General features: G+C 44.2%; 1 protein-coding gene across 2 annotated transcripts in view; it reads left to right on the top strand.

Moving 5' to 3' along the window:
• Positions 1 to 1,488: 1,488 nt before the first annotated feature.
• Positions 1,489 to 25,382, top strand: part of TAOK1 (TAO kinase 1) — a 169,266-nt gene continuing 145,372 nt past the window's right edge. Inside the window, exon 1 of one of the 2 annotated variants that reach the window (XM_032163138.2) lies at positions 1,489 to 2,151. The gene's annotated coding sequence lies outside the window, so the exon portion shown is untranslated. The remainder of the gene's footprint in view (positions 2,152 to 25,382) is intronic. The other variant, XM_058445982.1, reaches the window with a different exon arrangement.

Here is a 25,382-nt window from a genome sequence, read left to right as displayed (position 1 = left end):
TCACACCACTGGACTCCATTTTGGGAGTTCAATGTATATATTACATTTTTGGGAGAAAATAAGAAAGTTTCTTTCCCCAAAAGCCAGAGAAAATCTTATTGCACCCATCGGCTCTAATTGGATCATGCGCTCATCCCTGAGCCAGACTGGAGGAAGGTCATACATACACTGTATACACGGATTGCTTAAGCTTGATCAACATGCTTCTTCCCTGGAGCACAGATCTACTATGGCCAGCCTGGTCTCGAGCTCCCGACCTCAGGTGATCCGCCCGCCTCAGCCTCACAAAGTGCTATAATTACAGGCGTGAGCCACTGCGCCCGGCCCAGAGTTAATTTTTATTCATGAAATTCATATAACAGGTTTATTTATTTGAGTCGTTTTGTTGGTTAAAGAACCAAGATTTTTTATGACTGTACTTTGTGTACACTTTTAGGTTCTTTTTTTTTTTGAGACGAATCTCGCTCTGTCGCCCAGGCTGGAGTGCAGTGGCGCAATCTCGGCTCACTGCAAGCTCCACATCCCGGGTTCACGCCATTCTCCTGCCTCAGCCTCCCGAGTAGCTGGGACTACAGGTGCCCGCCACCACGCCCGGCTAATTTTTTTCTATTTTTTAATAGAGACGGGGTTTCACCGTGTTAGCCAGGATGCTCTCGATCTCCTGACCTCGTGATCTGCCCGCCTCGGCCTCCCAAAATGCTGGGATTACAGGCGTGAGCCACTGCGCCCGGCCTTACACTTTTAGGTTCTTGAATAAGTACTGAAGGAGTTTCCCCTAAAAAAAAAAAAAAAAAAAAAAAGTTTTGAGATAAAAGAATATAAACTCTACTTCTTCTCTGCATAGGAGTCTTTAGTTTGTTTGCTGCTCTCGTTCCAAAACTTCTCATTACTCAACCTACTAAACCCACAGACACTTTTCAAGAAGTTATCTCTTTTCTACATCACCAATATATAGGGTGGCTTAGATCTGTATTTCCAAGTCTTACTGTCGTTCCAAGAATTACTATCAACTATTAGAATCTCAAAAACTCAACTGCATACTGATTGCGCTGCCCAGTGTACCTCTGAATCCCACGGGAGAGGGGGTGTCGAACCAAGTTGTGCAGGAATGGGATATTCCACACTCCAGGGCAAACTTATTCGCAGGATCAGTGGCGGGCTTTGAAGGTGGGAAGCGGGAAGGAAGGGGAGTGCAGATAAACTCTTCTTCAGATCTCCGGGGTGAAATGAATGCACCTGACGCCCGCGTGGCATTAGAAGCTCCGCGAACTCAGTGAGGCCATGCTGGACAGAGGCTGGGACTCCGGGCCAGCGGGACAACTCCGTCCGTAGCAAGCCTTGCGCGCTCCTGTGAGGGCGCGCGCGCGCGCGCATGTAGTCGTGTCTCGCGCAGGATCCCGGCCTGTCAGGCGGGAAATCTCGCGAGATCGGCGACGGGGGATGACGGTCGGGAGGAGGGGAGTGGTGTCGGGGAAAGGGGGGGAACCTGGGCAGCGGCTGGGCTCTGTGGCTTCAGGGCTCAGGGAGAGAGAGGGAGGGTGGCAAAGAGAGTGAGTCGGTGCCGCCGCCTGCCTGAGGAGAGAGGAGGGGTCCCGCTCGCCCTGCGCCCTTCGCAGGCCGAAAGCACTAGGCACTCGCGAACGTCTGAGGCCTCCTGGCCCCGGGGGACCCCGCCCCGCCGTCCGCCGGCCGGCCCGCGGCCTCTCTTCCCTTTGTGAGCGCCCCCTTACCAGGGGTGGTGTTGGTGGCGGAGGGCTGCGCGTGGGCCCGCCCGCCGAGGGGCCGCGGCGGGGGACCGAGAGGGCCTCGGCTGTGTGAGGACTAGAGGCGGCCGAGGCCCGGGCCGGTTCCCCCGAGGCGGCGACGGCGACGGCTCCTGGCACTTCCCCGCGCCATCTTAACTGAGCCCAAGCGCTGAGGGCGCCTCCTCGACCCCGGTCGTCCCCTCGCCCCCCCCGCCGCCGCCGCCGCCGCCGCCGCCCCTTGTTGCAGAGCTTGGGCTGGGCGGCTTGCTGGGGCTCGCGGGGGGGGGCGGCGATCTGTCGCCGGGCCCCCTCCTCCTCCTCACTCCTCACCCTCCAGGGTAGCGGCTACCGGAGCGCTGCAGGGGGCTGCGCCTGCCTGCTCCGCCCCAGACCTGTCGGCGAAAGGGTAAGGGCACCTCTGCTTTGGGAAAGGCGGATATGGAGGGGGACGGGGAAATTCGGCCCACTCGGGCCTGTGTGTGGAAGAAGGGATGTGGGAGTGGGGTGGGGGAGGGAGACAAGGAGGGTCTGTGATTCTGTGGGTGGGGTGAAGAAGCTGGTGAGCTGGGCGCCCTCCGGTTTTAAGGGGCGAGAGCAATTCCATTCCTTTTTCCTGAGGGTCACCGGAAGGGGTGGTGGAAGGGGGATGTTTCGAGGAAGGTGTGGCCCTCACAGGGAGACTGGGTTGATGTGCACCCCGGTTTAAAGGCGCGAGGTCCCTTTCCCCTCTGGTGCCTTTGCTCCTCCCGCTCCTTCTCCTTTGTAGTGTCTGTGTATTCTTGGGAAGGGAGACTGCTCTGGGTGGCTTGCTGGGTGGATTCCACCCCCTAGCACAGGAAATCTATACCCCTCTTCTGTAGGGGTGATGGAAGCGTTTCTCTCCCCGTACCCTTCCCCCTTCCCCATCCTCTAGTCTGCTGCAATGCTGCAGAAGTCCAAAGCAGTTTCTTCATACACGGACCCATGTATACACAGAAGGGAGGGGGAGCAGGAGAGGGAAGTAATGGCGCTTCCCTTGAAAAGGTTACTCTTTTTCCTTTGGTTTTAAATCGATGACAGTACCGTTTTAATACTCTTCCCCTGAGATCTGGCCATGGGAAGTGTATCTGTTCTGGTGTTATTGTTGGGGGATATGGCCTCTCGAGAGGGACCCCTCTCCTGTTAGAACAGTTTTGATGTCTCTCTTTTTGAGAGACGTCTGGATTGACATTTTTTTGTGAGCAGATTGGATTTTAGTTAGAATTCAAATAAAATAGTTTTGTACCTCCTCATCCTCGTTTCCCTTTTCTTTTTCTATGACTTTTGTAGTTCATGAGGAATTATTGGCCGGGCGCGGTGGCTCACGCCTGTAATCCCAGCACTTTGGGAGGCCAAAGCGGGCGGATCACGAGGTCAGGAGATCGAGACCATCCTGGCTAACACGGTGAAAGCCCGTCTCTACTAAAAATACAAAAAATTAGCCGGGCGTGGTGGCACGCGCCTGTAGTCCCAGCTACTCGGGAGGCTGAGGCAGGAGAATCGCTTGAACCCGGGAGGCGGAGGTTGCAGTGAGGCGAGATGGTGCCACTGCACTCCTGCCTGGGCGACAGAGCGAGACTCCGTCTCAAAAAAAAAAAATTATTAACAATTATTACATACAGACAGCCTGTCTGATGGGCATTTCTCCCTAAGCTGTGAATTTTCAGGGTTAATACTGTTTCGCATAATATTGAAATTGGAATTTTTTGAAAATGGTTAGGTTACAAACCTTTCTGCAGCTGTTTCTTTGTTCTTATTAATCTGCCTAATTATTCTATGATCTATTTTCTGTAGTCAGTCATTTTTCACTTACTTTGCTACCTATCGTATTTGTCTGAAAGCAGATCGTCTTATCTGGTTAACGGTAGTACTTGTTGGTTTTGTTCTTAGTTGAGTAGAAATAAAAATTTAAACATTCTGGAAATGTGCTGCCAAGTGCTTTTTGTGACCAAAGAGTAGTTTTCAAGTCTTCATGTACTCATGATACATTTTTTTCAAGTGTTCAGTAAATACTGGTGATGTGATTTCAAAATATTCCACGTATGACTATTAATAGAATTAAATAATTTTTTCCCAAAGTGAAGAAGACTAAAATGTATACAGATAATGGTGTATTTAGTGTTTTCAGCTCTACTTAGTGTCTTATTTTTAAATACTTCTAATGCCATCTACATTTTATGTTGTCATTAAATGTTGTCCAATAGAGCTTTTTTGGTGTGTTTGTTGCATTTTGAAACCTGTTTTAAGATAGGGATTTAAAGATGTTAGTAGTAGCGCTAGGCACTAACTTAGTTTCTGTCATTTTATATCATGATTTTGATGTAGGAGACATGGTATGTTAAATAAGTTTTATTATTTTTTTTCTCAGAAGATGAATTCTCTTTGCTTTCTTTATTCCCTTTTAATGGTCATCTCAATTCATTGAAATAACACTATTCATTTGAGTATTTATTTCATGGGACAAAGCTGCATGTTGTTGATATGTAGAGTTTTCTCCATTAATGGCAAATTATGCCCGGAAGGCTAATTCTCCGTATTATGGCTTGTTGTTGATAATTATTTCATATATACTAGCATGTGTTGATCGAAGCATACTGCTTAGTAAAGAGTGACTGCTTTTACCTTGAAAAGTTGTAGACAGAGAGGATTTATCAATAGAGGCTACAAAACTTAAAGGATTTACATAGGGTGTAGGTTAACTATTTACTTGCTATATTTCAGCATGCTATAACTAAGGAGTGTTCTTTAGGACAACCGAAAAAAAACCCTCTTTTTCATAGCTGGTAGGACTGTTGCCTAAAAGTGGAAAAGTATGTTCATGATCAATTATATAAATACATTATTAAGGAAAAATTGCCTGAGGGTTATTTCAGATGACCTCTGATGCCACTGTCAGAAAGAAAATGCTGAGAGCTGTTAGTCTGAGTTGATTCCAGATTAGTATGGCACTTCTTATGTTTCTAAATAGTTCATCTACAAAATGGCAGTGTACATCACTTCCTGTTCTTTCACAACTGGCTCTTTCACTGGATTCTCTTTTAATGACTTAATTTTTGGCATTCTGATATCTGATTTGTTAATTTGGTTATAATTCTCATGTTTTATAGGTGGAAGACTTTCTGAGAATCAGCTGGATTTAAAGACTTTTAATAGTTTAAGATTATCTTGACAGTAACAAAACATTGCTTCCAAACTAAAGGATAGTATTGCAAACAAATTTAAACTCTGAGAGGTGTTAAAGAAGTACAGCAATGTACAGAATCAAACGTATGAGTGCACTGAATAGAAAATAATTATCGTATTTTTTGTAATGTCAATTTTGGGAGAAGTGAGGATATGGCAAGTAATTGAATGGGTGTTGATATAAAATAAACTTTCTGTATAACAAGGTATATACATTATATTTGGGGCCATGTTACGATAACATTTTAACAGTAAGAAAGCAACTCATTAGTTACAGGATACTAGAAAGACAGGATGCTCATAACTCACCATGAGTATGATTTATTTTAATAATTTGCCAGTTTTTTTTTTTGTTGTTGTTGTTGTTGTTTTTGAGATGGAGTCTTGCTCTGTCGCCCAGGCTAGAGTGCAGTGGCACGATCTCGGCTCACTGCAAGCTCCACCTCCCGGGTTCACGCCATTCTCCTGCCTCAGCCTCCTGAATAGCTGGAACTACAGGCGCCCATCACCATGCCTGGCTAATTTTTTGTATTTTTAGTAGTGACGGGGTTTCACCGTGTTAGCCAGGATGGTCTCAATCTGACCTTGTGGTCCGCCCGCCTCGGCCTCCCAAAGTGCTGGGATTACAGGCTTGAGCCACTGCGCCTGGCCAATTTGCTGGTTCTTAATAGACATGAATCTTTAGTAAATCCAGAAGTTATCTAGGGGTCAGTTGTTGGCATTGAAATTAGAGTTGAGATTAATCTGTCTTTCATGTCTTTCACCTGGAAATAAGTTCTGTGTTTTGCATTTGGCTTATTTGTATATTAAAATCACTTAATTTTTCATTTGTATCTCTGTTTTGTTTTCACTAGTCTCTTATAACAATTAATTGCACTCATACTAATTTAATCTTTTAGAGATGAGGAGCATTTTTGGTACATATTAGTTGAGGGTTGCTGTTCGGATGAGGATCATATGTGAACGAATCCCTTCAAAAAAGTGTTATTTCTGGGCTGGGCGAAGTGGCTCAGGCCTGTAATCCCAGCACTTTGGGAGGCTGAGGTGGGAGGATTGCTTGAGGCCAGGAGTTCAAGAGCAGCCTGGGCAACATAGCATGACCCTGTCTCTACAAAAACGAATTTTTTTTAATTAGCAGGGGATAGGCATGGTGGTTTATGCCTATAATCCCAGCATGCTGGGGGCTGAGGCTGGAGGATCACTTGAGCCTAGGAGTTTGAGGCCGGCCTGGGCAACATAGTGAGACCCTGTCTCCAAAAAATAAAAAATGAAAATATCAGTGGGGCGTGATGGTGCATGCTTGTTCTAACTACCTGGCAGGCTGAGGTGGGAGGATTGCTTGAGCCCAGAAGATGGAGGCTGCAGTGAGTTGTGATCATGCCACTGCAGTCTAGCCTGGGTGGCAGAGTGAGACTGTCTAAAAACAAAACAAAAGCCGGCGTGGTGGCTCAAGCCTGTAATTCCAGCACTTTGGGAGGCCAAGGTGGGCGGATCACCTGAGGTCAAGAGTTCGAAACCAGCCTGGCCAACATAGTGAAACCCTGTCTCTAGAAAAATAAAACAAATTAGCTAGGCGTGGTGGTGGGTGCCTGTAACCCCAGCTACTGGGGAGGCTGAGGCAGGAGAATCACTTGAACCCAGGAGGTGGAGGTTACAGTGAGTTGAGATCGCGCCACTGCCTGACAGCCTGGGTGGCAGAACAAGACTCCATCTCAAAACAAAACGAAGCAAATAAAAAAGCGTTATTTCTCTAGTAAAGTTTCGCATAAAATTGAGATGTTCATTAAGCAGAGTACCAACATATGCTCACCTGCCTTTAGGTATGTGTACTTTTTTTCTTTTTTTTTTTTTTTTTTTTAATTTGAGACAGGGTTTTTGCTGTGTCGCCCAGGTTGGAGTGCAATAGCGCAATCACAGCTTATTGCAGCCTCAGCCTCCCGGGTTCAAGTGCTCCTCCCACATCACCCTCCTAAGTAGCTGGCACTACAGGTACATGCCACCACGTTTGGCTGATTTTTTTTTTTTTGGGTAGAGATGGGGTTTCGCCATGTTGCCCAGGCTGGTCTTGAACTCCTCAGCTCCAGCTATCTCCCTGCCTTGGCCTCCCAAAGTGCTGGGATTACAGACATGAGCCACTGCACCCAGCCCGATTTCTGTACTTATTATTAATGGCTGGATTTTAAAAATTATTCTTCAGGTTTTCCTATTATAAAATATGAGAGGATACAACTTGTATTAGTTCATTCCATTATATTCCATTCTTAAAGTATTTTAGTTTTTAGTAATAAAAATTGATGTTTAATTTCATTAAAGATGTCTCATACCTTCTAAAAATCTACATGAATTAAAAAGTTGTGTGGAGGGACTAACAACAATTATTTTCAGTTGAGACGTTTCTGTCATCATTTGGTAACAGTTATTTCTATATCAGTCTATTTGTGCCAGAAGCAGACTTTTTGTTCTAAAATACAGTCTAAGGCTATACCTTTTTGATGACAAAATTAAGTATCCTATAAAAGTTGGAAGAGTTTTTAAAATGTTAAGTACCTGGCGTGTAAATAAAGTAAGTAAAAGTATAAATTATTAAGTGCCTTGCATAGTAGATATACTGCAGCCTCCTAAAAATGCCAGTGACCGTTATGCTGTAGGTTGTTATTTAAATATAACGACACTTAATTACCATCTAATTTATCTTTAAAGCTGAGAAGGGGCTAATTTTTCCATTTGATAAAATTATTTGATCAAATAGTTTTATGCAGGTTTAGAAGTAGATGAATTACTGTAACATTTAGAAAGACATTCAAAGTTTAGTTTCTGAGAAATATTATCAAATAATAGGATGGAAAAAACTTTCTGGTTTGCAGCTACCAATAATAAAATTGGCACTTACTATATATTAATGTTGACTGGGTGTGGTGGCTCACGCCTGTAATCCTAGCACTTTGGGAGACCGAGGTGGGTAGATCACTTTAGATCAGGAGTTTGAGACCAGCCTGGCCAATGTGGAGGAACCCTGTCTCTACTAAAAATACAAAAAATTAACTGGGCGTGGTGGCGTGTGCCTGTAATCCCAGCTACTTGGGAGGCTGAGGCAGGAGAATCGCTGGAACCTGGAAGGTAGTGGTTGCAGTGAGCTGAGATTGCACTACTGCACTCTAGCTGGGCAACAGAGTACAACTCTGTCTCAAAAAAAAAAAAAAAAAAGGCTAGGTGTGGTGGCTCATGCCTGTAATCTCAGCACTTTGGGAGGCTGAGGCGGGTGATCACCTGAGGTCAGGAGTTCCAGACAAGCCTGGCCAATGTGGCGAAACGTCGTCTCCACTAAAAATACAAAAATTAGCCGGGCGTGGTGGCACGTGTCTGTAGTCTTAGCTACCCAGGAGGTTGAGGCAGGAGAATTGCTTGAACTCAGCAGGCAGAGGTTGCAGTGAGCTGAGATCTCGCCATTGCACTCCAGCCTGGGCAACAGAGTGAGATTCCATGCCCCCCAAAAAAAAAAAAAAAAAAAAAAAATATATATATATATGTATGTCACCGTTTACTAGTGTAAATGTGTAACTTTTTCAGTTTTTGTTTTTTTGAGACGGGGTCTTGCTGTGTCATCCAGGTGTGAGTGTAGTGGCACAGTCATGGCCCACAGCAGCCTCTACCTCCAGTGCTCAAGCTGTGAGTAGCTGAGACTGCAGGCCTGTGCCACCATGCCTGGCTTATTTTAAAGTGTTTTTCTAGAAACGGGGTCTCCATGTTGCCCAACCTGGTCTCAAACTCATGGGGGCTCAGGCAGTCCTCCCCCCTCAGCTTCCCAAAGAGCTGGGATTACAGGCATGAGCCACAGTACCAGGCCTGTGGTAACTTCTTTATTTAACTGTTTATGCCTCACCTTTTCTTTTCTTTTTTTTTGAGACGAGGTTTTGCTCTTGTTGCCCAGGCTGGAGTGCAATGGCATGATCTTGCTCACTGCAACCCCCACCTCCCAGGTTCAAGCGATTCTCCTGCCTCAGCCTCCCAAGAGCTGGGAATACAGGTATGCGCCACCATGCCCAGCTAATTTTTTGTATTTTTAGTAGAGACGGGGTTTCTCCATGTTGGTCAGGCTGGTCATGAACTCGTGACCTCAGGTGATCGCCTGCCTTGGCCTCCCGAAGTATTGGGATTACAGATGTGAGCCACTGCGCCCGGCTTCTTTTCTTTTCTTCTCTTTTCTTTTCTTTTCTCTTTTCTTTTTTTGAGACGGAGTTTTCCTCTTGTTGCCCAGGCTGGAGTGCAATGGTGTGATCTCGGCTCACTGCAACCTCGGCCTCCCGCGTTCAAGTGATTTTCTTGCCTCAGCCTCCCCAGTAGCTGGGATTACAGGCATGTGCCACCACGCCTGGCTAATGTTTTTGTTTTTTTTAGTAGAGACAGGGTTTTGCCATGTTGGCCAGGCTGGTCTTGAACTCCTGACCTCAGGTGATCTACCCGCCTCGGCCTCTCAACGTGCTGGGATTACAGGCGGGTTTGAGCCACCACACCCTTTAATGTGAAGGTAGTATATACTAGGTTGTTTAAATAGGATAATGCTTGCTAAGTACTTAACTTACTGCCTGATACATGCTAACACTCAATAAATTGTTGGCTATCACACACTAGCTGCCTAATATAAATGTTTATGAGTACATAGAGATTTTTTTTTTTTTTTTGAGACAGGATCTCACTCCTGTCACCCAAACTGGAGTGCAGTGGCACGATCTCGGCTGACTGCAGCCTTGACCTCCCGGGCTCAAGTGATCCACCCACCTTTGCCCTCCAAGTAGTTAGGACTACAGGCAAATGCCACCACCTGGCTAATTTTTATAGTTTTTGTAGAGATGGGGTTTTGCCATGTTGCCTGGCCTGGTATCGAACTCCTGAGCTCAAGTGGTTCCACGTGCCTCAGCCTCCCAAAGTGCTGGGGAGAGTCTAATATTTAAGGATGAGTTGCATTATATAATTTTGATTCAATACTGGATTTATTTTTATTTATTTATTCATTTATTTTGAGACGGAGTCTCACTCTGTCACCCAGGATGGAGTGCAGTGGCATGATCTTGGCTCACTGCAACCTCTGCCTCCCCAGTTCATGCCATTCTCCTGCCTCAGCCTCCCGAGTAGCTGGGACTACAGGCGCCCGCCCCTATGCCCGGCTAAATTTTTGTATTTTTAGTAGAGATGGGGTTTCACCGTGTTAGCCAGGATGGTCTCGATCTCCTGACCTCGTGATCTGCCCACCTTGGCCTCCCAAAGTGCTGGGATTACAGGTGTGAGCCACTGTACCCGGCAATATTGGTTTTATATATCTGGAGTCTGACGTATATTTTTGAAAGAAATAGTTAGAATATCAAGGTAGCTTAGTAACTTTTTTCACCTATAATGGACTACTATGTAGTACTTAATGGGAGTTTTTTTCTTTCTTTGGGATAGATTCTCGCTCTGTCACTCAGGTTGGAGTGCAGTGGTGAGATCAAAGTTCACTACAGCCTCAATCTTCTGGACTTGGTGATCCTCTCCCCTCAGCCACCACAGCAGCTAGGACTACAGGCGTGCACCACCACACCTGGCTAATTTTTTTTTATTTTTAGTACAGATGAGGTCTCACTATGTTGCCCAAGTTGGTCTTGATCTTCTGAGTTTAAGTGATCCTTCTGCCTTGTTCTCCCAAAGTGGTGAGATTATAGACAGAAGCCACTCTGCCCACCTCTGATGGGAGTTTTTAATTCATCACAGGTTTTCTTTTTCCTTTGCTGGATATAAAGCCTGTCTTAAGAAATGACATTTCAGGCTGGGCGTGGTGGCTCAGGCCTGTAATCTCAGCACTTTGGGAGGCCGAGGCGGGTGGATTGCTTGAGGTCAGGAGTTCGAGACCATCCTGGCCAACGTGGTGAAACCCCCGTCTTTACTAAAAACACAAAAATTAGCTGGGTGTGGTAGCAGGCACCTGTAATCTCAGTTACTCGGCAGGCTGAGGCAGGAGAATCACTTGAATCAGGTAGAGGTTGCAGTGAGCCGAGATCGCGCCATTGCGCTCCAGCCCGGGAGATGAGCAACACTCCGTCTCAAAAAAAAAAAAAAACAAAAAAGAAATGACATTTCTTTTCCAGTACTTACTTTGTTTATTTAAGAAAAATTTGGTATCCCTCTTCTATCTCCTGGAGCTCTTTTTAGCGTCCCTGTCTTTGAAGGGATTCAGAGTACCCATGCTCTTCTAAGCGTTTTTATTTAGGTATCTTTTGTAGGTATGTCCTTACCTTGAAAGTGCCTTACGTTCCAAAATGTATTAATTCAACAAACTTTAAGTGATTATTATGTGCCAGATAAGACAGTATTTCAGCCCTGGGAGAATTCCACCTTCTGAATAGTTTTCTCAAGCTAGATATTCATAGGAAAGCAAGACTTTGGTATGATTTTTAGTTCCTCTAAGCCAGTGCTTTCAAACTTCAGTTTGTGATCCATTAATGGCTTGTAAATTCAATTTAGTGAATCACAATAACAATTTTAAAAAGTAATGGGGAGTGTCAGTGTGGTGCATAAAGTAAGGGTAAACATTATTATGGGAAACTTTTGTTTGCCTCTTTTTTTTTTTTTTTTTTTTTTTGATGCCAGGGTCTTTCTCTGTTGCCCAGGCTGGAATGCAGTGGTGTGATCATAGCTCACTGCGGCCTCCACCTCCTGGCTCAAGTGATCCTCCCATGTCAGCCTCCTGAGTAACTGGGACTACCAGTGTGCACCGCCACACCCGGCTAATTTTTGAAAAATTTTTTTTGTACAGACAGGGTCTCGCTATGTTGCCCAGGATGGTCTCAAATTCCTGAGCTTAAGTGATCCTCTTGCCTTGGCCTCCCAAAGTGCTGGTATTACAGGTGTAAGCTATTGTGCTTAGCAGTTTGCCACATTTTTATATGTTCTGGGTACCCAGTTACACTGTTACAAAGACATACCTGAGACTGGGTAATTTATAAAGAAAATAGGTTTAATGTGCTCACGGTTCTGTGGGCTATACAGGCATCTGCATCTGGGGAGGCCTCAGAAAACTTACAGTCACAGCAGAAGTGGAAGTGGGCATATTTTTCCATGGTTGGCAGGAGAGAGAGAGGGAGAGTGTGCAGGTGCGTGGACACGCAAGCGAGTGAGGGGGGAAGTGCTATATACTCTGTTGCGAGGCTGGAGTGCAGTGGGGTGATCATGGCTTGCTGAACCCTCTGCCTCTTGGGCTCAAGCAGTCCTCCCACCTCAGCCTCCTGAGTAGCTGTGCCACCACGCCTGGCTAATTTTTGTATTTTTTGTTAGAGACGGGGTTTCGCCATGTTGGCCAGGCTGGTCTTGACTCCTGGCCTCAGGTGATCTGCCCACCTTGGCCTCCCAAAGTGCTAGAATTATAAGCGTGAGCCACTGTGCCTGGACTAAAATTTCTTTTTTTAACTCATCCCTTTTACTTCTAATCTTCTGTCTGTGAAGTATGCTTGCTTTAGTTTGCTTTTTCCTTTTTCTTTCAACAACTGTCCTTCAATCTCTACTGATTCATCTATAGTCTATTTAGTCGTCATATTGGGTATATTTACCTTTCCTAAATTTCAAAGCTTGGGAGGTAGCAAGGACTTTGCCTAAAAGATCCTGGGCAGGGTACCAGTAGTTTTGGGTAATCATGGTAACTTCTGAGGTTTTTGTATTAAGGAACATGTGTTATCAGATATCTAATGTCACACCCTATGTGTGAGTGCAGTTTCTCATGAATTGCAGAATTTTAAAAAAAAGAAGATTTTTTATTTTTTATTTAATTTTTTAAGACGGTCTCAGTCCCCTTCCCTATGCTAGAGTCCAGTGGCACACGATCATGGCTCACTGTAGCCTCTACTTCCCGGGCTCAGGTGATCCTTTCACCTTAGCCTACCGAGTAGCTGAGACTACAGGCATGCACCACCATACCTGACTAATTTTTTTGTATTTTTTTTTAGAGATGAGGTTTTGTCACATTGCCCGTGCTGGTCTCGAACTCCTGGGCTCAAGCAATCTGTCTGCCTCAGCCTCCGAAAGTGCTGGGATTACAGGTGTGAGCCACCATGTCTGGTTGAAAACTTTTTATTTGGAGTATATTAAGAAAATATCTTTTACTTTTATTTTATTTGGGGACATATATAGATTTAATTTAATTTAATTGAAATATGTCTGTTCATAAAATTATTATGTGACTAATAAAGTATATTAAGTATATTTTAAAAATACCAGGCCGGGCATGATGGCTCACGTCTGTAATCTTAGCACTTTGGGAGGCCAAGGTGGGTGGATCACTTGAGGTCAGGAGTTCAAAACCAGCCTGGCCAACATGCTGAAACCCTGTCTCTACTAAAAATACAAAATAATTGGGTCTGGTGCGGTTTCTTACGCCTGTAATCCCAGCACTTTGGGAGGCCGAGGTGGGCAGGATCACAAGGTCAAGAGATCAAGACAGAGCAAAACTTAGTCTCAATTAAAAAAAAAATTAGCTGTGCATGGTGGCGGGCACCTGCAGTCCCAGCTACTAGGGAGGCTGAGGCAGGAGAATTGCTTGAACCTGGGAGGTGGAGGTTGCAGTGAGCCAAGATCGTGCCATTGCACTGCAGCCTGGGTGACAGGGCGAGATTCTGTCTCAAAAAAGAAAAAAAAAAATCAGTGTGCTGCAATGTGTTACATCTAACCATGATATTTATGTTTTAGTTGATGTTTTTAATTCACTCATGGTAGTAGTTATAAACCTCTAGTTTGTATTTTGGATTGATTTGTTGCAATTTATTCCCATTGAGACTGAGAAAGAGGTTTCAGAAAAAGTTGATGAACAGCATTACTAAACAAGGTCAAGGTTTTTCCGTTTTTAGACTTGGGAAATTTAGTGTTACTGAAAATTGGAAAAGCTTTGTCTCTTTGCCAAAGCCATCCATATCCTTGATTGTACTAGATAAGGAAACTTTGCTCTTCATTGTTGTACGGAAACTTTGTATAGTATATGTTGTTTTATTTAATATATAGTATTTAGGTAATTTCTTGCTGCATAAATGGTGGATGATGATGATGTTTTATAGGGCTCATTACTTGATAGGAGTATGGTATTTAAGTTGGTTTTATTTACTGGAATTAGAGTTTTGAGTCCCAGATAGGCAATATAATATGCTCACTTTCAGTTTCTTTTTTGTTTTTTGTCTTTCTTTTGAGACAGGGTCTTGCTCTGTCACCCAGGCTGGAGTGTAGTGGCACAATCACAGCTCACTGCAGCCCTGACCTCCTACACCGAAGCAGTCCTCATACCTCAGCCTCCCAAAGTGCTGGGATTACAGGTGTAAGCCACCATGCCTGGCCTAGATTCTTTACTTTGACATGTAGTTATTAGTGATAATGATTTTTTAATTCTCTAGAAAAGAACAAATAATTTGAAAATGGAGTAATTAAAAGATTATTTTATCTTCAGCTTAGGTAGTGAAAAAGTATTTTTGTATTCTATGTGTGAATGTCTAGTTCTATGAAATAATGCCATTAATCTTTAATCAAGAATAAAAAAGTTGGGCATGTAAAAAATAAAACAGTGTTGAGATATGAAATATTTCTCTCTGTGTGTGTGGGGGGGGATTTTGTTTTGTTTTGTTTTGTTTTGGAGACGGTCTTACTCTTTTAAGAACCTATTGTAGGACTCCAGACTGGAGTGCAGTGGTAGGATCACAGCTCACTGCAGTCTTGACCTCCTGGGCTCAAGTGATCCTCCTGCCTCAGCCCCACAAGTAGCTAGGACTACAGGCCTGTGCTACCACACCCAGCTAGTTTTTTGTATTTTTAGTAGAGACGGCTTCACCATGTTGCCCAGGCTGGTCTTGCATTGCTGGACTCAAGTGATCCACCCAGCTCAGTCTCCCAAGGTGCCAGGATTACACAGGCATGAGCCACCACACCTGGCCTGAAATATTTGCTAAAATAAGTAAAATAACTATGATATAAAAACTTTTGGCTAGGCATGATACCTTCCTCTTGTAACCCCAGCACTTTGGGAGACTGAGACAAGGGGATCGCTTGAGCCCAGGAACTCAAGACCAGCCTGGCAACATAGTAAGGCCTCATCTCTACTAAAAATAAAAACTTAGCCAGGTATGGTGGCATGTGCCTGTGGTCCCAGTTACTCAGGAGGCTGAGGCAGGAGAATTGGTGGAACCTAGGAGGATGGAGTTGCAGTGAGCCATGATTGTGCTACTGCATTCCAGCTTGGGCAACAGTGAGACCCTGTGTCTAAATAAATAGGTAAGTAAAAACTGTTTAATTTTTTGACAATATGTTAAAATACACTACCATTCTGTATTTTAACATAAATTTTATTAGATTAAAGTTAGGTGAAATGATAGCCTAGATTTTAGTATCCATTATTTTACTCTGTTTTATTCAAATGGCACTATGATATGAGTTCAAAAAATTTTTGAAACAGTGTCCTTTGTTTTGAGATGGAGTTTCGCTCTTGTTGCCCAGGCTGGAGTGCAATGGCATGATCTCGGCTCACCGCAACCTCCGCCTCCCAGGTTCAAGCGATTCTCCTGCCTCAGCCTTCCAAGTAGCTGAGATCACAGGCATGTGCCACCAGGCCCGGCTTATTTTTGTATATATATATTTTCAGTAGAGATGGGGTTTCACCATGTTGGTCAGGCTAGTCTCAAACTCGTGACCTCAGGTGATACACCCGCCTTGGCCTCCCAGAGTGCTGGGATTACAGGCGTGAGCCACCGTGCCCTGCTGAAACAGTGTCCTTTTAAAAATCCTTTCGGAGCACAGTCATTAAGCCAGTTGGTTTACTCATGCTGCAGTAAATTTGGAAATAAATTTCAGTTTAATACTCTTTTGAGATACTCACATAGTTATAATTTGTAATTTGTTGGTATATGCTATGAAAACACCAAGTCAAGATAGTGATTGATGGAATTTGCTTTTAAAGACCACAAGTTTAGGCCAGGCGTGGTGGCTCATGCCTGTAATCCCAGCATTTTGGGAGGCCAAGGTGGGCGGATCGCCTGAGGTCAGGAGTTTGAGACCAGCCTGGCCAATATGGCGAAACCCCGTCTCTACTAAAAATGCAAAAATTAGCTGGATGTGGTGGCTCTCGCCTGTAATCCCAGCTACTCGGGAGGCGGAGGTAGGAGAATTGCTTGAACCTGGGAGGCGGAGTCTGCAGTGAGCTGAGATCGAACCTCTGTACTCCAGCCTGGGAGACAGAGTGAGACTCCATCTCAGAAAAAAAAAGACAACCAGTTTAGCCAGTAAGTTATGTAGCTTTCATATCAAAGTAAGATTCAGCAATGACATACGTATTTCTTATATTTTTTGAGTGCAGCGTTCTAGGCAGTGTGGTTATTAAAATAGGTTCAGTAATGACACATCTGTATTTATTAATACATTTTTTTGGTGAGTTATTTTGTAGATACTGTGCCAGTATACAGAAATGAGTAAGACTTGATCCCTCCCATTTTGTAGTTTAGTAGGGATACAGGCTTGCAAGTAAATACATACAATAGTGTAGTGCAGGGTTTCCCAACTGTGGTAGTATTGACATTTTGGGTAGGATAATTCATTGTTGTGGGGATCTGTGCTATGCATTGTAGGATATTTTGCAGCATCACTGGCTTTTACCCATTAGATGCCAGTAGCGTCACCCCCGGTTGTGATGATCAAAAAATGTTTCAGGTATTACCAAATGTCCCCTAGGGAGCAAAATCACCTGATTGAGAACCATTTATTTAGCTGTTATACAGGTAGAGTTAAGGGGTGTTTAGAAGTAGTGACTCCTGAGGGAGTGAGATTTTATATGGGTCTTGAAAAAAAATAAAAGTGCAAAGGGTATTAGATACCTGAGAGCATGAATGATCAATATTGAAGAGGGTGATTACTGATCATTTGTGGCTATAGGTTATTTATGTGATTTGGGATGGGTATTTGGTAAAATGAAGCTGAAAAGGTACTTTTGGGCCATATCTTTTTTCTTTTCTTTTTTCTTTTTTGAGACTGGATCTCACTGTTTTGCCCAGGCTGGAGTGCAGTGGCACAATCACGGCTCACTGTAGCCTTGTTTGACCTCCCTGGCTCAAGCAGTTCTCCCACCTCAGGTTCCCAAGTAGCCCCCCCAACTAAGCAGCTGGGAGACTACTGGCGTACACCACCATGGCCAGCTAATTTTTGTAGCGACAGGGTTTCTCCATGTTGCCTAGGCTGGTCTTGAACTCCTGGGCTAAAGTGATCCTCACACCTGGGCCTCCCAAAGTACTGGCATTACAGGTGTGAGCTACCATGCTTAGCCATTTTTCTTTTTTTTAAACTGTTTAATTGAGGTATAATTAATGCAGCAAGGTGCATAAATATGAAGTGTAAGCCTGTTGAATTTTTACAGATGTATATGTTCATGTAACCATCACAAAGAACAAGTTAGAGAACATTCCTAGTACCTCTTACAGTTCTTTCTTTTTTTAGATACAGGGTCTTGCCCTTTTGCCCAGGCAGGAGTGTAGTGGTGCCATCATAGCTCACTTCAGTCTTGAACTCCTGGGCTCAAATGATCTTCCCATCTTAGCCTCCTGAGGAACTAGGACTGACTATAGGCACATACAGGAATGGGGACTTGCTGTGTTGTGTAGGCTGGTCTTGAACTCCTGGCCTTAAGCCATTCTCCTGCTTTTGCTTCCCAAAGTGCTGGGATTACAGGCATGAGACACCATGTCTGACTGTCTTTCTTCTTAAAATTTGTATTTTACTGGTTGTTCTTTTTTACTGCTTTTAACAGTAGGTGTCTCGCAACACAACGCTCTTCTCTGTCTCCCTCTCTTCCTGCTGTCTCCCTAACTCCGTCCTTTATACCCAATTGCCTGACGGAGATAATCTTTTTTTTGTTTTTTTTTTATTTTTATATTTTTTTGAGACAGAGTCTCACTCTGTCACCCAGGCTGGAGTGCAGGGGCATAATCATGGCTCACTGCAACCTTGACCTCCCCAAGTTCAGGTGATCCTCCCACCTCAGCCTCCCTAGTACCTGGGACTACAGGTGCCCACTATTACACCTGGCTATTTTTTGTATTTTTTGTAGAGATGGGGTTTCGTCATGTTCCCCAGGCTGGTCTCGAACTCCTGGGCTCAAGCAATCCACCTGCCTTGGCCTCCCAAAGTGCTGGGATTACAGGCATGAGCCACAATGCCCAACCAAAAAGATATCTTCCTCTTTTTGAAGACACGTTGGGGTGAACATATCTAAATTGAACTCATCTTCTGAATCTTTTGCAAAAGGGTCTCCTTATTTACCTACCTATTTCAATGTTAATAACATGTTTTGTTTAGTTTTGTTTCTGAGGCAAAGTCTGGCTCTGTCACCAGGCTGCTGGAGTGCAGTGGCATGCACTGCAGCCTTGAACTCTTGGGCTTCAGTGATCCTCCTGCCTCAGCCTCCCAAATAGCTGGGACTGCAGGAGCATGCTGCCATTCATTCCTGACCAATGTTTTGATTTTTTGTAGAGATTTTCTAGATACTGTGCCAGGATACAGAAATGAGTCAGACTTGATCCTTCCCTAGCCTTGCCATATTGCCTAGGCTGGTCTCAAACTCCTGAGCTCAAGTAATACCCCTGCCTCAGCCTCCCAAAGTGGTGGTATTAAAGGTGTGTGCCACTGCACCTGGCCGTAAGGTTTTTTTGTTTTTTGTTTTTGAGACACGGGATCCTGCTGTGTCCCCCAGGCTGGTGTGCAGTGGTGCAATCTCAGCTCACCCCAACGTCTGCCTCCGGGGCTCAAGCTATCCTCTCACCTCAGCCTCCCAAGTAGATGGGACTACAGGAGTGCGTCGCCACACCTGGCTAATTTTTGTAGAGATGGGGTTTCGCCATGTTGCCCAGGCAGGTCTCAAACTCCTGACCTCAAGTGATCCACCTGCTTTGGCCTCCCAAACTGTTGAGATTACAGGCATGAGCCACTGCGCCTGGCCCATAACGTTTTTTCAATCAATTTTACCAAGCTATAATTTATTTATAGTAATTTCACAAATTTTTAATGTACAGATCAGTGGCTGTAACAATCACTTTAATAATAGAGTAATTTTTACTTCCCCCCAAAATTTCCTAGGCCCCTTTGCAGTCTCTTTTCAGTCTTATTCCTGTGCAGCCGCTGATGCGATTTCTATTTTTTTATTTTTTTGGAGATGGAATCTCACTGTGTCACCTAGGCTGGAGTGCAGTGGCACAGTCTTCGCTCACTGCAACCTTCGCCTCCTGGGTTCAAGCAATTCTCCTGCCTCAGCCCCCCAAGTAGCTGGGATTACAGATGCATGCCGCCACGCCTGGCTAATTTTTTGTATTTTAGTAGAGACGGGGTTTCACTGTATTGCCCAGGCTGGTCTCGAACTCCTGAACTCAAGCAGCCCACCCGCCTCAGCCTCCCAAGGTGCTGGGATTGCGGGCATGAGCCACCACACCAGGCCTCTGATGTGATTTCTATTGCTGTAAATGAGATTAGTCTTTTCTAGAGTTTCATATAAATGAAATTATACAGTACGCAATTTTGTGTTTGGCTTCTTTCTCTTGGCATAATAGCTGTGATATTTATCTATGTTGCGTGTTTCATTAGGTCATTTCTTTTTATTGCTTAGTAATAGTCCAGTGTTTGGATATATCACTGTTTGTTTATGTTCACCTGTTGATTGATAATTGAATTATTTCCAGTTTTTGGCTATTATGAATAAGATTGCTAGCAATATTTGTATATAAGCCTTTTTATGGTCATATATGTATATATGTATGTGTATATATAGATATATATATATATATATATTTTTTTTTTTTTTGAGATGGAGTCTCGCTCTGTTGCCCAAGCTGGAGTGCAGTGGTGCAATCTCGGCTCACTGCAAGCTCCGCCTCCCGGGTTCATGCCATTTTCCTGCCTCAGCCTCCCGAGTTGCTGGGACTACAGGCGCCTGCACCATGCCCGGCTAATTTTTTGCATTTTTGGTAGAGACGGGGTTTCATCATGTTAGTCAGGATGGTCTCAATCTCCTGACCTCGTGATCCGCCCGCCTCAGCCTCCCAAAGTGCTGGGATTACAGGCGTGAGCAACCGCACCCAGTGTATGGATATGTATTTTTATTTCTGCTAACCCTAAGTCTTTTAAATTAGAAACTTTGGGATTATTTTTGATTTGTTTAATCTCTTTTCTCACCGATATTCACACAATAGGTTATGAAGTCGTGGGATTTCTTCTTTTGAAATGTGTTTCATTCTTTGTTCTCTTTTCCAAGTATCTGTAACATTCTTGTGAGAGGGTGTGTGTGTGTGTGTGTGTGTGTATGTGTGTGTGTGTGTAGCCTTATTTTAGGAGTAGGGGATGTAAGGATGATTGTGCAGATGATATATTTGCTCAGTGAGGTTTAAAGTCAGGTAGGGATGCTGACATTCAATTTATAGGATGGGGAAAAGGGCTATTGCTGTTGGAAGCACTCTATCCGTAAAAGTGTCATTTTAGTCCCTGTTATGTTCTAGTCTTATTATTGTTGCTATTTTTAGTTTGTTTTTGTTTTGTTATGTATTCATGGATATGTATGTGGTGTAAAGTGGTGAAAAAATTTATCATCATGGATGTTCTCATTGCTATGTGAGCCTGGGCAAAGCACTTAATCTCTGGGCCTCAGTTCATTGTCTGTAAAATGGGAATAATAATACTTTCCACATAGTGTTAAAAGGATTAGATGCATTGTTGTTACATGTATAGCTCTTAGTTTTGTTTTTGTCTTTTGAGACGGAGTTTCGCTCTTGTTGCCCACGCTAGAGCACAATGGTATGATCTTGGCTTACCACAACCTCCGCCTCCCAGGTTCAAGCGATTCTCCTTCCTCACCCTCCTGAGTAGCTGGGATTATAGGCATGCACCACCACGCCTGGCTAATTTTTTTGTGTTTTTAGCAGAAACGGGGTTTCACCATGTTAGCCAGGCTGGTCTCGAACTCCTGGCCTCAAGTGATCCACCTGCCTCTGCCTCCCAAAGTGCTGGGATTACAGGCGCGAGCCACCACACCTGGCCTATATGTATAGCTCTTAGAATAGTACCTGGCATATTGTGTTACATAAGTGTTAGCTAGGTTTTTTTTTTTTGTTTGTTTGTTTTTTTGAGGTGGAGTCTTGCTCTTTCGCCCAGGCTGGAGTGCAGTGGCGTGATCTTGGCTCACTGCTGCAACCTCTGCCTCCTGGGTTCAAGCGATTTTCCTGCCTCAGCTTCCCGAGTAGCTAGAATTACAGGCGCCCACCACCACGCCTGGCTAATGTATTTTTTTTAGTAGAGACAGGGTTTCACCATGTTGGCCAGACTGGTCTTGAACTCCTGACCTCAGGTGATCCACCCGCCTTGGCCTCCCCAAGTGCTGGGATTACAGGCGTGAGTCACTGTGCTCGGCCAGCTAGTACTGTTATCTTAATTCTACATTACTTAAAAGGCTGTCTTTTTCTCTCCCATTTCAGTTCCCCTTACATATTGGTATAAGGCTTATCTCCTTCTGTAGTATCTTATTTTTTACTTCTACAAACCTACAAAAGTACTTTCTTTTTACTTTTTTTTTTTTTTGAGACAGAGTCTCACTCTGTTGTCCAGGCTGGAGGGCAATGGTAGGATCTCAGCTTACTGCAACCTCTGCCTCCCACGTTCAAGCAATTTGCCTGCCTCAGCCTCCCAAGTAGCTGGAAGTACAGGCACACACCGCCATGCCTGGCTAATTTTTTTTTTCTTTTTTTTTTTGGTAGAGATGGGGTTTCACCGTGTTGGTCAGGCTGGTCTCAAACTCCTGACCTCAAGTAATCCACCTGCCTCTGCCACCCAAAGTGCTGGGATTACAGGCAAGAGCCACTGTGCCTGGCCTACAGAAGTACTTTCTGTATCATAATCTGGCAACTATTTGTGTCTATTTTTTTCAGTTGTGATGTACAAACAGTAAAGTGCTTAAATGAATTTTTTTTAACCAATGTATCTACTAAGAGTAAGTTATGGAAAGTTTCCAGCATTCCTGAAGGCTCCCTCGTGTCCCTTCTGCCTTAATAACTAATCTTCCATATCTGTTCTGACTCTTTACCATAAATAATTTTTGCACGTAATTGTTTTTATTGTTTTTTAAGATTATCTTTGATTGACCCCTCTATATCTATGCAGCTTGCTTTTCCCTTCCTCCTTCCCTCCTTTCTTCCTTTCTCTCTTTCTCTCTCTCTTTCTTTTTTTGAAATAGGATCTCACTCTGTCACCCAGGCTGGAGTGCTGTTGTGCGATCTCAGCTCACTGCAACTTCCATCTCTCAGGTTCAAGCGATTCTCCTGCCTCAGCCTCCCAAGTAGCTGGGACTACAGGCGTGCACCACCATGCCTGGCTAATTTTTGTATTTTTAGTAAAGACGGGATTTCACCATGTTGATCAGGTTGGTCTCGAACTCCTGACCTCAAGTGATCCGCCTGCCTTGGCCTCCCAAAGTGGTGGGATTACAGGTGTGAGCCCCCACGCCCAGCCGATACAGCCTATTTCTGATTAACTGCCCAGCACACACTGCCTATGTTCATGATGTCTCTTTTAGTGCCCTTTTGGTCTCTTCCCTTCTTTCTCTCTGTCCATTCAAGTCCTCTTCCACTCAAGTCCTCTTCCATGAAGTTGTCCCCAACTGCTTCAGCTTATACTGTCCTTGTTCTTCTCTAAGTTCTTTTTGGCTCATTTATCAGTGTCCCAGTTTAGTACTTAATGAGATATTTTCCTTTTTTTGTAAGTACTTAATTGTCTTAGCTTTTACTAGGACTATGGTTATTTTGTGTCCCTCCCATTTAATGCCTAGCGTAGGACATACAATACTAATTGTTGAATAGAATCTAATTGAATTTTTAAAGTTTAAGTTCTTTAAGTGTTGGGTAGCAACTAGCAGTTATAGTGGAGAATTTGGCAGTGAACTAGGGCAACTGTTTATACAACGAAAGTTAAAAAGCACAGCATAGCTTCATGAACCCATATAAATGTTGATGCTATTCCACTATATTAGACCGTAGTAGAATCAGAAATGCTGAACCCATGGGAATTGCTTGTGTGGGTATTGCACGGGAATTGCACAGTAGGTCTATGAACTTCCTGAGGTTGTGTACAAATTTGGTATGAATATGCACATGTGCATTTTTCTAGGGTAAGAATTCATACCTTAATTGGGTCTTCAAAAGTATCTGTGACTAAAAATATTAAGATCCTGTGATCTAGCAAAAAATGTCATTTTACGGATGAGACAACTGAGACTCAGAATTAAGACACAAGAGGAGTGGCTTACTCATAGTCATTGTTATACATAATGGTGATCCTGAGTCAACAGGAAATATTAATTAGGTTCAATGTGGTCTGCCTTACAAAAAGGGAAATAAGACTCCCTGGAAGTGTCTAAATACAGTTAGGAAATATTTCCATCCCAAATAGTTAAACTTAAAAAAATTGAGGTGAAATTCACATAACATAAAATTAACCATTTTAGGCCGGGTATGGTGGCTTATGCCTGTAAGCCCAGCACTTTGGGAGGCTGAGACCGGTGGATTGTTTGAGCTCAGGAGTTCAGACCAGCTTGGGCAACATGGCAAAATCCTGTCTCTACGAAAAGTACAAAAATTAGCTGGGCATGGTGGCATGTGTCTGTAGTCCCAGCTGTTTGGGAAGCAGAGGTGGGAGGATCACTTGAGTCCGGGAGGCGGAGGTTGTAGTGAGCGGAGATCACGCCACTGCACTCCAGCCTGGGTGACAGAGTGAGACCCTGTTTCAAAAAACAAAAACAAAAACAACAACAACAAAAAAATTAACCATTTTAAGGTAAACAGTTCAGTGGCATTTAGTACATTCACAGTGTTGTGTAGCTACCATATGTATGTTCCAAAGCATTTTCCTTAACCCTCAAGCAAACCCTGTACCCATTTATTATAGCAGTTGCTCCCTATTTTCCTCTCTTCCGTCTCTGATAATCACCAGTCTTTGTTCTATGTCTATGGATTTGCCTATTCTGGATACTTCATAAAAAAGGAATCGTACAATATTTGACCTTTTGTTTCTGGCTTCTTCTTCTTTTTTTTTTTTTTTTTTTTTTTTTTAAGATGGAGTCGCTCTATCGCCCAGGCTGGAGTGCAGTGGCGTGATCTTGGCTCACTGCAAACTGCGCCTCCTGGGTTCACGCCATTCTCCTGCCTCAGCCTCCCGAGTAGCTGGGACTATAGGCGCCTGCCACAACGCCCAGCTAATTTTTCTGTATTTTTAGTAGAGACGGGGTTTCACCGTGTTAGCCAGGATGGTCTCAGTCTCCTGACCTCATGATCCGCCTGCCTCAGCCTCCCAAAGTGCTGGGATTACAGGCGTGAGCCACCGCGCCCAGCCTGTTTCTGGCTTCTTTTACTTAGCATAGTGTTTCTGGAGCTTCATCCATGGTGGAGCATGTATCAGTACTTCATTATTATTTGAATAATCATGCCAGGCTGGAGTGCAAGTGGCATGATCCCAGCTCACTGCAACCTCCTCCTCCTGGGTTCAAGTGATTCTCCTGCCTCAGCCTCCTGAGTAGCTGGGATTACAGGCACACGCTACTGTGCCTGTCTAATTTTTGTATTTTTAGTAGAAATGGGGTTTCACCATGTTGGCCAGGCTGGTCTTGAACTCCTGACCTCAAGTGATCCACCCGCCTTGGCCTCCCAAAGTGCTGGGATTACAGGCATGAACCACTGTGCCCAGCCCAATACTTTATTTATTTATTTATTTATTTATTTATTTATTTATTTATTTATTTATTTGAGATGGAGTCTCGCTCTGTCACCGAGGCTGGAGTGCGGTGGCACAATCTCAGCTCACTGCAACCTCCGCCTCCCGGGTTCAAGTGATTCTCCTTCCTCAGCCTCCTAAGTAGTTGGGACTACAGGCACGCACCACCATGCCCAGCTATTATTTTTGTATTTTTAGTAGGAACGGGGTTTCACCATGATGGCCAAGCTGGTTTTGAACTCCTGACCTCAAGTGATCCGCCCGCCTTGGCTTCCCAAAGTGCTAGGAGCCTCCCAAAGTACGTGAGCCACCACACCCTTCCTACTTTATTTTTGTTTATGGCTGAATAATATTCCATTATATTTATGTACCACAGTTTGTTTTCCCATTCATTTGTCGATGGACATGTGAGCCGTTTTATACCTTTTTTTTTTTTTTTGCACGGGGGTGGAGGAATGGAATTTCGCTCTGTCGCCCAGGTTGGAGTGCAGTGGCGCAATCTTGACCTAGGCTCACTGCAACCTCTGCCTCCTGGGTTCAAGCGATTCTCCTGCCTCAGCCTCCCAAATAGCTGGGATTACAGGTGCGTGCCACCACACCAGGATAATTTTGATATTTTTAGTAGAGATGGGGTTTCACCATGTTCCCGGGCTGGTCTGA

This window comes from Hylobates moloch, unplaced genomic scaffold, assembly GCF_009828535.3.
Source record: "Hylobates moloch isolate HMO894 unplaced genomic scaffold, HMol_V3 SCAFFOLD_10, whole genome shotgun sequence".
NCBI classification, from domain to species: domain Eukaryota; kingdom Metazoa; phylum Chordata; class Mammalia; order Primates; family Hylobatidae; genus Hylobates; species Hylobates moloch.
This window is presented reverse-complemented; position numbering and strand designations above follow the sequence as displayed.